At 31.6% G+C, this 10,644-nt stretch overlaps 2 pseudogenes; both read right to left on the bottom strand.

Annotated features, from left to right (window-relative positions):
* Positions 1 to 653: 653 nt before the first annotated feature.
* LOC120170229 lies at positions 654 to 5,538 on the bottom strand (annotated as a pseudogene).
* A 2,384-nt stretch (positions 5,539 to 7,922) lies between these two features.
* LOC120170254 lies at positions 7,923 to 10,032 on the bottom strand (annotated as a pseudogene).
* Between the last annotated feature and the right edge of the window lie 612 nt (positions 10,033 to 10,644).

Raw genomic sequence — 10,644 nt, 5'->3', positions numbered from 1 at the left:
CACATACTCAAATTTGGTTTAAAACATTCCCTTTCCGGGTAATAGAGCATTTCCTACAGTAACAATTTTGGGGTCTTTTGCCGGGAATGTCATTCACTCTTTTTTCTTAAGTATTAGATAATTCACCCCCCTTAGGACAATAATATCTCTGAAATAATATAGTTATTTCAAAATTCTTCTTCTGTTTGTATATAATTATACAAGTATTAATCTATTTTGTTTCTTTTTTTAATGATTTTAATTTTTTTAATATTGATTATAAAAATATATGATACATATAAAACAAGTTTTATTTTTGATGTCTTTTATTTTTTATGAAGGTTGCCTATATTATATTTTTATATCTTCTATTAATTTTGTCAAATAATTTGATATAATATAAATTAAAAATAATAAAATTATATTTTCTATGAACTTCCATGTAAATGTTTTGATTTTAGTATGAGTATTAACTTGATAAAAATACATATATCTCAAAGATAATTTGATAAAACATACATTTCAATAATCTTATTTTCAAAAATAATATATATTATCCTTGATGATTTTTATATCTCATTATAGTTGATCATATCTCTCATTATAGTTCAATGATTCAAAGTACCATTCCCTATTTGATGCTTTTGAATTCTATGGAATGGTTAAAGCCTAAATTTTCAAAGATCCAACTTCAATTTTACAATTGATGCACAACAAAATGCATATAAAAATTATTTCCTTCCAATATTCAATGAACCAATAAGAATCCACTTGACTTGCAATGAAAGGAGCAGCAAACGAGCCCCCGTTCTCATTGTTAACTCTACAGACCGTAAAATGGTTAACCAATTTGTATAATTTACAGGCAAACCCTCTCTTGGACTCTCTCCAAACAATTTATTTAGACGTTTGAAGGGGCATTGTTTCAGTCCAGGTAAAAGAGAGTCACAATTTTCCGGAGATTCTTGGCTTCTTGGCATGTTTCCATCAGCAATTTGCTATCATGGAAGGCAAAGCAATGACTTGCTGTACATGTGAAATGATGTCCCTATTACACAGCCTGAAAATTTGACCATACACAGATAGCATGTAAGATGGAATTTTTGTCTACCAATCACAAACATTCCCACTTGCAAGAAACTACCATAGATGTCTTCACCAGTTCTCAAGCGAGAAGATGAGCTCAACAAAAGACCATGGATGTGACAAGCTAGACGGTCTTCGAGCAAGTTACTGAACAAGTTTTGTGACTCAATCACTGATGAGTTTACTTCATTAACTTGCATTATGTTGAAGGTTGTGATTTTATATATATTTATGTTAGGTCACATTATAGTCTTAACTGTTTACTAAGTACAAGACACTGGAGTAAGATATTTCAGCTATTTTTAGTTTATAGATAATTGTTTCTCTAAGCCTCATTTCCATCCAAATCATATCCATATGCCTCATTTCTCTCATTCTCTATCCCCATCCTATGGCACCAAACTAAGTGTATAATGGCAATCTATGACCAATCAATAATAATTTAGCACAAGCGAGCACCAAATTCTCCAATTTTTCATTAGTATTTATTTAGCTTAAAAATCTCTCGGCGGACTTTATATACAGGCTTGACCTAAGTTAAACCGAAGAGCGTATTAGTGATTAACTAGGATAAAACCAAACTAAATAGGGAACTAAGCTAACTTAACCAAAATCAAAATGACTGCTGACCAACTTAATAAAGATTACACTATTACAGTACCACGTAAACTGAAGTTAGAATTGCAGAATTATGAGTTTCCAATGCTAACCAAAGCTAACAAGCTCAGTCAAGTGAATGAAAATTGGTTGCTAGAACTGTTTACCAACCACCTTATCATGCAACCATGTAATAAGCATCTCAGGAATTTACTGCCTATAGCTTCCATTGAGATCTTATCACAATCTCAGTTTGCTGAAAGTATGACCAGAAGACTACAGAGTTATGACAAACCTGCTGGCTTCTAGCAGAGGTAGATGATCATTATAAGGCTTCTCTATCACAGTTTTGACCTGAAAATTTGAGAATTAAACATTAAATCACCCGAAACAGAAATATAGAATTTAGTTTCACCTTCACAATTAATTTGAGATCTTCAGTAAAACATGTTTAAAACATGAATTTAATAATGTTTAATGATCTAACTGCACAATAGGGAATGAAACTCTTCATTACAACCACTGGCTCCCATGCTTGGACCATGGTGGTCACAATCTTCTATAAAGCAATAATATCCGAGCTATAATAAACTTAAAATTCTGTGTTGCATTCATGCCCCATCACCTAAGACAAGATAAAAATGAACTTGTCGAATAAAAATTTCAGACACTAATGACACTTAAGTTACAGAGTGCTTAATTCAAAAGCAGTATCATCATTAAGTTACTGAAGCCTTTTAAACAGTCAGACTAGATAATTTAAACCAACTGTGACCATAAGCCACATCGTACATTGGGCGTGAAATAATTAAAACCCAAGTACAAGACTGTTTTCAAATGACACCTACAGCAATTTGATTTATGGCTTCCATTGATTGACTAGCAGCGTTGCATCAGTAACACTCAACAGAACTTAATTAAAAATAGCTAGAGGTTTAACAGCACAGTCTCACGTTACAAGAAACTGGTTACAAATTTTCAATAGAATCTCCTTATTTGGATATAAAAAGCAACAATGTTTACTCATTAAACAAACAAATCTAACAAAACACAAGGAAATTAGCAGTATCAGATGAAGCCATAACAAACCAATAGCACAGACAAGTTTCCTAAGAATGACTTAAAAGCTATTATCAAATACTTACCTTTTCCAACAGTTCCTGGCTCTCAGGTGGTTGTTTCTTCAAGCTCTGTGGTAAAATTACTGTAAGCAACTCTGGTTTCTCTGCTCTTAAAGCACCTCTGATGACAGCTGCATTAGTACCTGATGCACCTGATGTATAAATATGGTTTTTCTGCAAGCCATGTTAGCAGCATGGTCAAAACAATTTTATGAGGAAAAATATATTTTTTCTTTGAGAAAAAAAGGCTTGGAGACTCAAACCATTGTAGCTAGTATTCATATTGTTGTGCAACGTATAGAGGGACAATTAAAAACTAGAATCATGGCACTCACAGTTATAACTAATGCATAGCTAAGAATCTCAATCAGCTCTTGTGCATGAATCCCATATTCCGTGTTCCAAAAAAACCAATAGCTCTAGGCCCTTGCTGCTGAATTGCCATAACTCCTGCAAATATATGACCACAGAGAAAGTTGGCAGTCAAAACAAATTCCAAATGCAAAAAAATGGGTAAATGTTTTCAAGCTGCAACGAAGACTTGGGTACGACATGATATGATTAAAGGTCAAGATTAGATGGCCAAATGTCCTCTGCTCATTTAGTAGTAATTAAACCAAAGACATTAAGTTAAAGAAATCGTCATGTTCTAAGAAAGATACACAAGCGAAGACATTTGTACGAAGACTTGGTACGGCATGATATGATTAAAGGTCAAGATTAGATGGCCAAATGTCCTCTGCTCATTTAGTAGTAATTAAACCAAAGACATTAAGTTAAAGAAATTGCCATGTTCTAAGAAAGATACCAAGCGAAGACATTTGTAAAAATCTGCTATAACCAATAAATTACAGGGAAAGTAGGAGCTTCCATTGTACAGGCTTAGTTCTTTACTGGCATCGGCAAAATAAAAACATTGAACTTAAGTGGTACTGTCCTATATAAAAATCACATACCTGCAAATAATCTACATCAGGAGCCGGTTTCATCTCCGAAACCATAACTGCCTCTGATCCCTGCGCAAGAGATTGGGCTTGTGTTGGAATTTGTGTCCAAGTATCTTCATCAGAACCAAATAAGCAAACCGCATTCTCCCCGTCATATCCATAGCCATCACCTTCTTGCTCTCCTCTAGTATGTCCACAAGGCCACTAAACCAGTAAATAAAAACAGAATCCCTGACAGTAAATCATTAGTGAAAACTAACTGGCCACGAAGCGTGGTGATCAACCGAGAAAGATTATAATTTTCAGACATATTGAAATTGAGTATAATTCAATCAAAATTTAAGAGTAGAAAGAGATGCATCTACACATGGCAGATCATACAAAATATATTCAACAACTGGGATGGAATATCTGTTATTGTAAACTTAATGTGAAAACTTGTCAAAAAAGAATATGATGTGGGTTAGATTGGTGTCACCAGATAATAATAACATAATGGATACAAGAAGATTGATTAATTAGATGCAAATTTTACAAAGTTAGAGAACCAACTAAACGAATTCATAATGAGTGCAAACCTTTCTTGCCCAAGCAACTCAAAAATCAACTTTAACAAGCATGCACCTCATGGGCATTTTCATAAACAAATTAGAGTGTTGTTTTACTCGTCAATAACTTATTAAGGGATCTTAATTAAACAATTACACAAGACTGATGCCTTGGAAATATCCTATTTCAAGCAAATGAAAATTCTTGACAAACTACACGTTCGTAAGATCAAAAACATTTGGAGTGGAACAGAAACAAAGATGTCATAAATCAATAGAACCAGTACAAGTTCGTAAGAACAAATCCACTAACCCCTTTCACCACGTTTCTATTTGGTTTGAGGTGCAATTTCTCCTCCTCCCCAATGGTAACCGACCATCCCATATTGGGAAAGAAATGGACATTGTTAATTATCACCAGAAATGCATATGGTTTTTCTCCAATATGAAACATATATTTTTAACGTACGAGATCGCCATATTAATATCTTTGTATTCATACATCGTATATAAACACGTGTTGATGGTAAAAGATAAACATATCAAGAGCTACCTTCATTGAACACCCTTATAATTCCCTATCCAACACTACAACTATATCTACATAAGAAACAGAGATCTCACATTCATCCACAACTCCCGTTCAGATTGCAGATACTGATAATCTAAGTATTAATTTTCTTTTCTCTCAGGAATATATAGCTATTCTCACACAGACTCAATGCTACATTCTCACAATTTTCAACAAATTTTTGAGGGAATAAACAATCAAAATGAAATGTTTAGATTATTCTCCCTATAAATCAGAAATTACATAAATGGCTCTGTAGATTCATAATTCATCCACTTCATGATAAACGATTTTAAGAAAAAAAATCCAAGCAGAAAACTGAAAACCCCAAATTCAAAAACAATTTATTATTCCCATTAAAAAAACAAACAAAACAGGAGGAAGTGCCTGAAAAGAGAAAAACTTCATTGAGAATACCTTTTTCTTGGAGAGAAAATGTGGGTTTCTTCTGAAAGTACACAGGTGATGAGAAGAAGGGGAGAAACTAAAATTAGGGTTTGCCGAATAGAGAAAAAAAGAGCAATAAGAAGTTGGGAATCTGCTAGGAGTTGTTGAAGGCAACAACAGCTTCATTGGTAGAGTTATGCTCATTTGCTTATATTATTAGCTGATTAGTCTGATTGTTTCTTTTCCTGGGTAACTTTTCTCATTCGCTCTTCCCTTTGCTTTGAGTCCAGAAATATATATATATATATATATATATATATCCTAGAAAGTTAAGAAAAAATATTAAGAAAATGGCATAATACTAAAACTAGTCTCTATTGTTTATCGAAATGATTATTGTAGTCTCTATATTTTAGAGTATTTTAGTTCATAACGTCTCATTGTAAGATAAAAAGACTCTTAATATTTGACTAAATCATGACTTTGACCATTTTCTTTTATTTTGAAGCATTTGACCTTTTAATATTTTATTTTAGAGTAAAAAATTTATATTTTAAAGCGTTATCCATTTGTTAACTAATGATTTTAATATATGAAATGACATTTTTGTCTTAAAATGAAATGTTAAATGTTAAAATGTTTCATAAAAATAATAGAAATCAAAATGATCATTTTAATAAACATTGAAGATTATTGTTTTGCCTAAATAATAAAGAATTTTCTTTTAGAAAATTATTGTTTTATCTATGTTTGTATAAGTTCTATATATCATTCAAGTGCATTTAGGCCCGTCCATCGGCAAGTATAACATGTGATACGTCATAGGGACTCAAAATTTAGAAGCCTTACACTTTAAAAAAAATTTATTTTATTTCTAAGAGCGTTCAAATGATGACATTTTTTAAACAAAATATCACGATTATAGAGTTATTTTGTGACATTATCTTAGTTTCATATGTTTGGAATTTTTTTATTTTATAAGAAATAATCGTAATATAGTAAATTTTGATATTTTATAATTTTATTTTATTATAAAATACCTTATTTTAAAATGTATCACGTGGCCTCTAAATCTATTGAGACGAGTATGAGTGCATTAGGGTAGTTACTGTAGTAGGTAAAGAAAATGGGATTTTTATTCCAATATCACTTTAAAGAAAATTATACTAAAAATAGTATTTATTTCAATTATTTTTTAAATTGAGACTTTCTTGTTATATAGGGTAAAATCGTATCACGTAGACACAATTTCAAAAATATATCTTATAAATCATATTTTATGTATTTATAATGACAAATTAATTACAGGTTGAGTTAAAAGAAAAATATAAAAAAAATATAAAAAATTATGTAAATTTTATCTAAAAATAATAAATGTATACAGTATACTATGAAAATATATATTTATACAAATACGAACGTTAAAATTCGTATCTTATTATTATTTATTTCTTTAATTCAAGGCTGTTAATATTCTACGAATAAATCACAAAGCTATGTACCCAAAACCATTGAGCTACGTACTGAAAATTATATATTTTTACATAATAAATAGGAATGGGCACGGGATCGATCGGGTTGGGTTTTTTTTTAAAAAAAATTCGAGTTCAAGTTCGGTCGGGTTGTTTAGAGGATAAGTTCGGATCGGTTCGGGTTTATGGTGAAAAATATTTAATCCGAAAAATAATATAATTATACCTTATATATTTAAGGATAATTATAATAATACACTTTTATATTTTTTTTTCAATTAAGTCCCTATTCTATTCAATAAAATTAATAATTTTATATTATTTTGAGACAGGTCGGTTTAAGTCAGGTCGGAGTCGGATCATATTCGGATTTTATCTCAGAAGTCAAGTCGGATTTCAAGTCGGATAAAATTACTATTAAACTCAGGTTGGGTCAAATGGAGGGCGGAGGGTATAAAACTTTTAAATTGGGTTGGATTAATCGAAAACCCGACCCATACACATCCCCGATAGTAACCTACATATCAAATTTTACTGGAAGATACATTCTTCTATATCTAGCTTAAGTGCTTAACGGTTCAAAACCAAAATTCTTGTCTAATCATTTTAGGTATTTTTATTAATTTTAAAATTAAATATTTGATATAATTAAATTATTTTATAAATATAATTTTTAAAAGTTGATATATATAAAAGAAATAAAAATTAAATAAGATTGGTTGAATATATTCTTCATCTAACGATCATAGTAAGTATGTCATTATTTAGACAATAATTTATAGTGATTCAACTTCTAAACCAAATTTACATCTATTACTTTAGTCATTCACACTATAGACTTTTCAAATCAGCTAAATTTGTTTATTTAAGGACGAGGTATAACCTTAAAAGAACTATCAAGGTTTATACCCCAAAACTTGATTACACTCTCACTCTCTTGAAGAGTGATTACAAATTTAACAAACAAAGAAAAATATGATAAGGTAAATGTGTTTCCCAAATAACACTTAAACATTATTCAGTATTTTTATAATGAAAAATATAACAATTAAATTTAAAAGTATTTTCATAATGAAAAAATAATAATTAAGCACTCCACAGGCAAGCTTCTTTCAAAGTAATGGAATATACTTTTATTCTATAGATGTCTATTTTTGAGTTTTCGCTCGAAAATGTTTGAGACGACACTGATCAAAACTCAACAGGCAATACATCTCCATAAAAAACATAGGGCAACAAGAAATTGAGAAAGGGCAAAAGAGGGATGATGACAGCAGAGCTTCTTGGCACAACTGGGAAATTTAATTGGCGAAATACGCAGCAGACAATGGTTATGGTACATTTCTCACCTAGTTGAAAAATCTATCAACAGGGCCAGAGATACTATTAAGAGATGTAAAATAGGTTGAAAAAGAAGCCCCAAGCCAATAGGAGAAGTTCAAGTTAACTACCTAATTTAAAAGCATCAACAAAAAGACCTAAGCACACCCCAGCTTTCCAATAGTTAACCATTACCACAAATGACTGCAATCTTGGAGGCTTTCTGTACATAAGCATACCGATCCCCTCAATAGCAGCAACAACCACACCAGCACTAGTACATCCCAGTCACCTGTTTGGCCAAGAATAGTTGCCAATGCATTCGCGGTATAAAGCCCAAAAGAATGAGAAATATCTTCATGGGGAAGTTCTTTCTTGCCGAGTTCAACTTTTCTAGTAGCTGTTTGCCCCCTGCACTCACTATCCTGCCCAGTCGAGTACCACCGAGATTAGGGCTGTCACCATTTCCAGGAACCCCACCAGTGTCTAAGGCAAATGCTATTATTTTCCAACCATGTCTTTTTGTTTTACTGTTTGAAGACAGGCAAAAACAAACGAGTTTTTTAAGAGAGCATCCATTAACCAGCAAACAATCAGAAATCAGTTTATAGATAACAGAAACGCAAAGTCACAGAGGGAAAATTCTTGCAGTCCTTCTAAGAATAGAAGGCCTTCAGAATCTCAAATTTTAATAAAGTTTGAAGTTACCTATTTTGGGGAACGTTAAAGACTTTAAACCAATCTTTGAAGCTTGTCCACTTAAACTAGGCTCATTGCTCCACCTCTGGATTGCACAAGGTGCAAGCGTCAGACATGAACTTTCAAGGACGTCATTCTCCAATAGTGATAAACCTGTCTGCATATAGATTCTTCCCACTTGAAAAGCCATATACTGCAAACAGATAACCTACAAAATCAGTGTGTCAAATCATAATACATCCACTGTTTCCTGTGGTTAATTGCAAATCTCCATTTCTGACAAGTATGAAAACTATAGGGCGTGTTCAAAATTGAAAACACTTCAAAGAGATCACAATCTCTGCAAAAATATTAGATGTTAAACATCATTGGAGCACCAGCATTCGACATAAGAAAACCTTGTTACAGGTGGCAAGTTTCAAGGATTAAAGAATTAATGTGCAGTCAAAATAAGGCCGGAAATGTGGGGTTGATGCATAATAAAATCAAAGGCAAACTTAATTAATCTAGCCAGATAAAAGGAGCAAAATCATGATAAACAATCTACTCATTCAGGAAATTCAAGGTTGTCACCATAATCATATGTAAACAAGAAATGGGAGTATTGCTTTAGGAACACGAGTAGGTTGCCACTTGCTAATACCAAACGGTGTTTTGATCCGAAAATAGAACTGGGTAAGCCATGAGATTTTGCATTCAAAGTTGATCATTAGTCACTTAGCTCATAGTTTTTGTTGCTAATAACAAGTTGCTCAAGAGGCATTGCAAAGAAGCACTTAAACGTCCCAAACTTAAGACCAAATCAACGTATCACATTGAACCCAAAGTACAGATCACTTCTATTGCAAAGTCCAGAGTGATGGGAATTCATGGCTAAGATAAATGGTAAAACAGATTCAAAGAAAAAATCAGCAACTAGAGAACACCCTTTCAGAAGAGAAAGAAAGGCTTTAAATAATTGATGAAGACCTTCTTCAAGTTGTTACTTACATATGACTCCTCCCTTCTCTTCTTTGGCATTAGAAAAAAAGGGCATTTCAATCATCGATTAAATTTACTTCATTCAACATTGAAAAGTAGCAAAATCTGAGTTGTTCTTTTATAATATGATGAACAATGTTCTCAAAATACTTATGCTAGACAGGACAGCAGAATTAATCCCAGAAATTCAATTGAAAGAAACGAAAATGAAATTAAACTGAAACCCAAACCTTGAATCTCTATAAATGTTGACTTTGCAGTTTGTTAGCAGAGAGAAGCAGTCAGAGTTTCGGCAATGGAAGAAAACGAAAAGCTAAAAACCATAGCAATTTGGATGACCCAAAGGGTAAACAAACGGACAAGAACAACCAGATTTTGTTTGGGGATAATATGGATTCGGTTACCGGTCATACTATCGGTTGTTCTAATCGGGCTCTTATTAGTCGGTATTGTTAATTTTGTTTATGCTTAACGTAAAAATAATCGCTCCAACTATACTTAAATTTAATTTTAGGTGTTAAAGAATTTTTTGTTAAAATAAATATTTAATATTTTCGATGTTATATTTTTAAGTGTTTAAACCATTAATATTGATAAATTCGATCGTAAAGTAACACGTGTTAGACATTTAAAATTTCAAAATTTTTTAAATATTTTTTAAAATTTTTATAACTCTAACGCGTGCCACTTAATAGTTAAATTTAATGGCAGACATCTAAAAGTATAACGTTGAAAGCGTTAGAAAACTATTTTTAACGAAAAATTCTTTAGTCATTTAAAATTAACTTTGAATATAGTTTGAAAAATAATATAATTAATATTTTATTTTACATCATTTACCTTTAAATATTTAACTAATTTATAATTATACGTTAAGTCCTTTAAAATTTTAAATTTTTATAAATTAAATTAATGATGTTTAACGATACTTATCGT

The sequence above is a fragment of the Hibiscus syriacus genome, unplaced genomic scaffold (assembly GCF_006381635.1).
Source record: "Hibiscus syriacus cultivar Baekdansim isolate YM2019G1 unplaced genomic scaffold, ASM638163v2 tig00111774_pilon, whole genome shotgun sequence".
Classification (NCBI taxonomy): Eukaryota; Viridiplantae; Streptophyta; class Magnoliopsida; order Malvales; family Malvaceae; genus Hibiscus; species Hibiscus syriacus.
The sequence above is the reverse complement of the archived record's forward strand: the minus strand, read 5'-3'. Positions and strand labels throughout refer to the sequence as shown.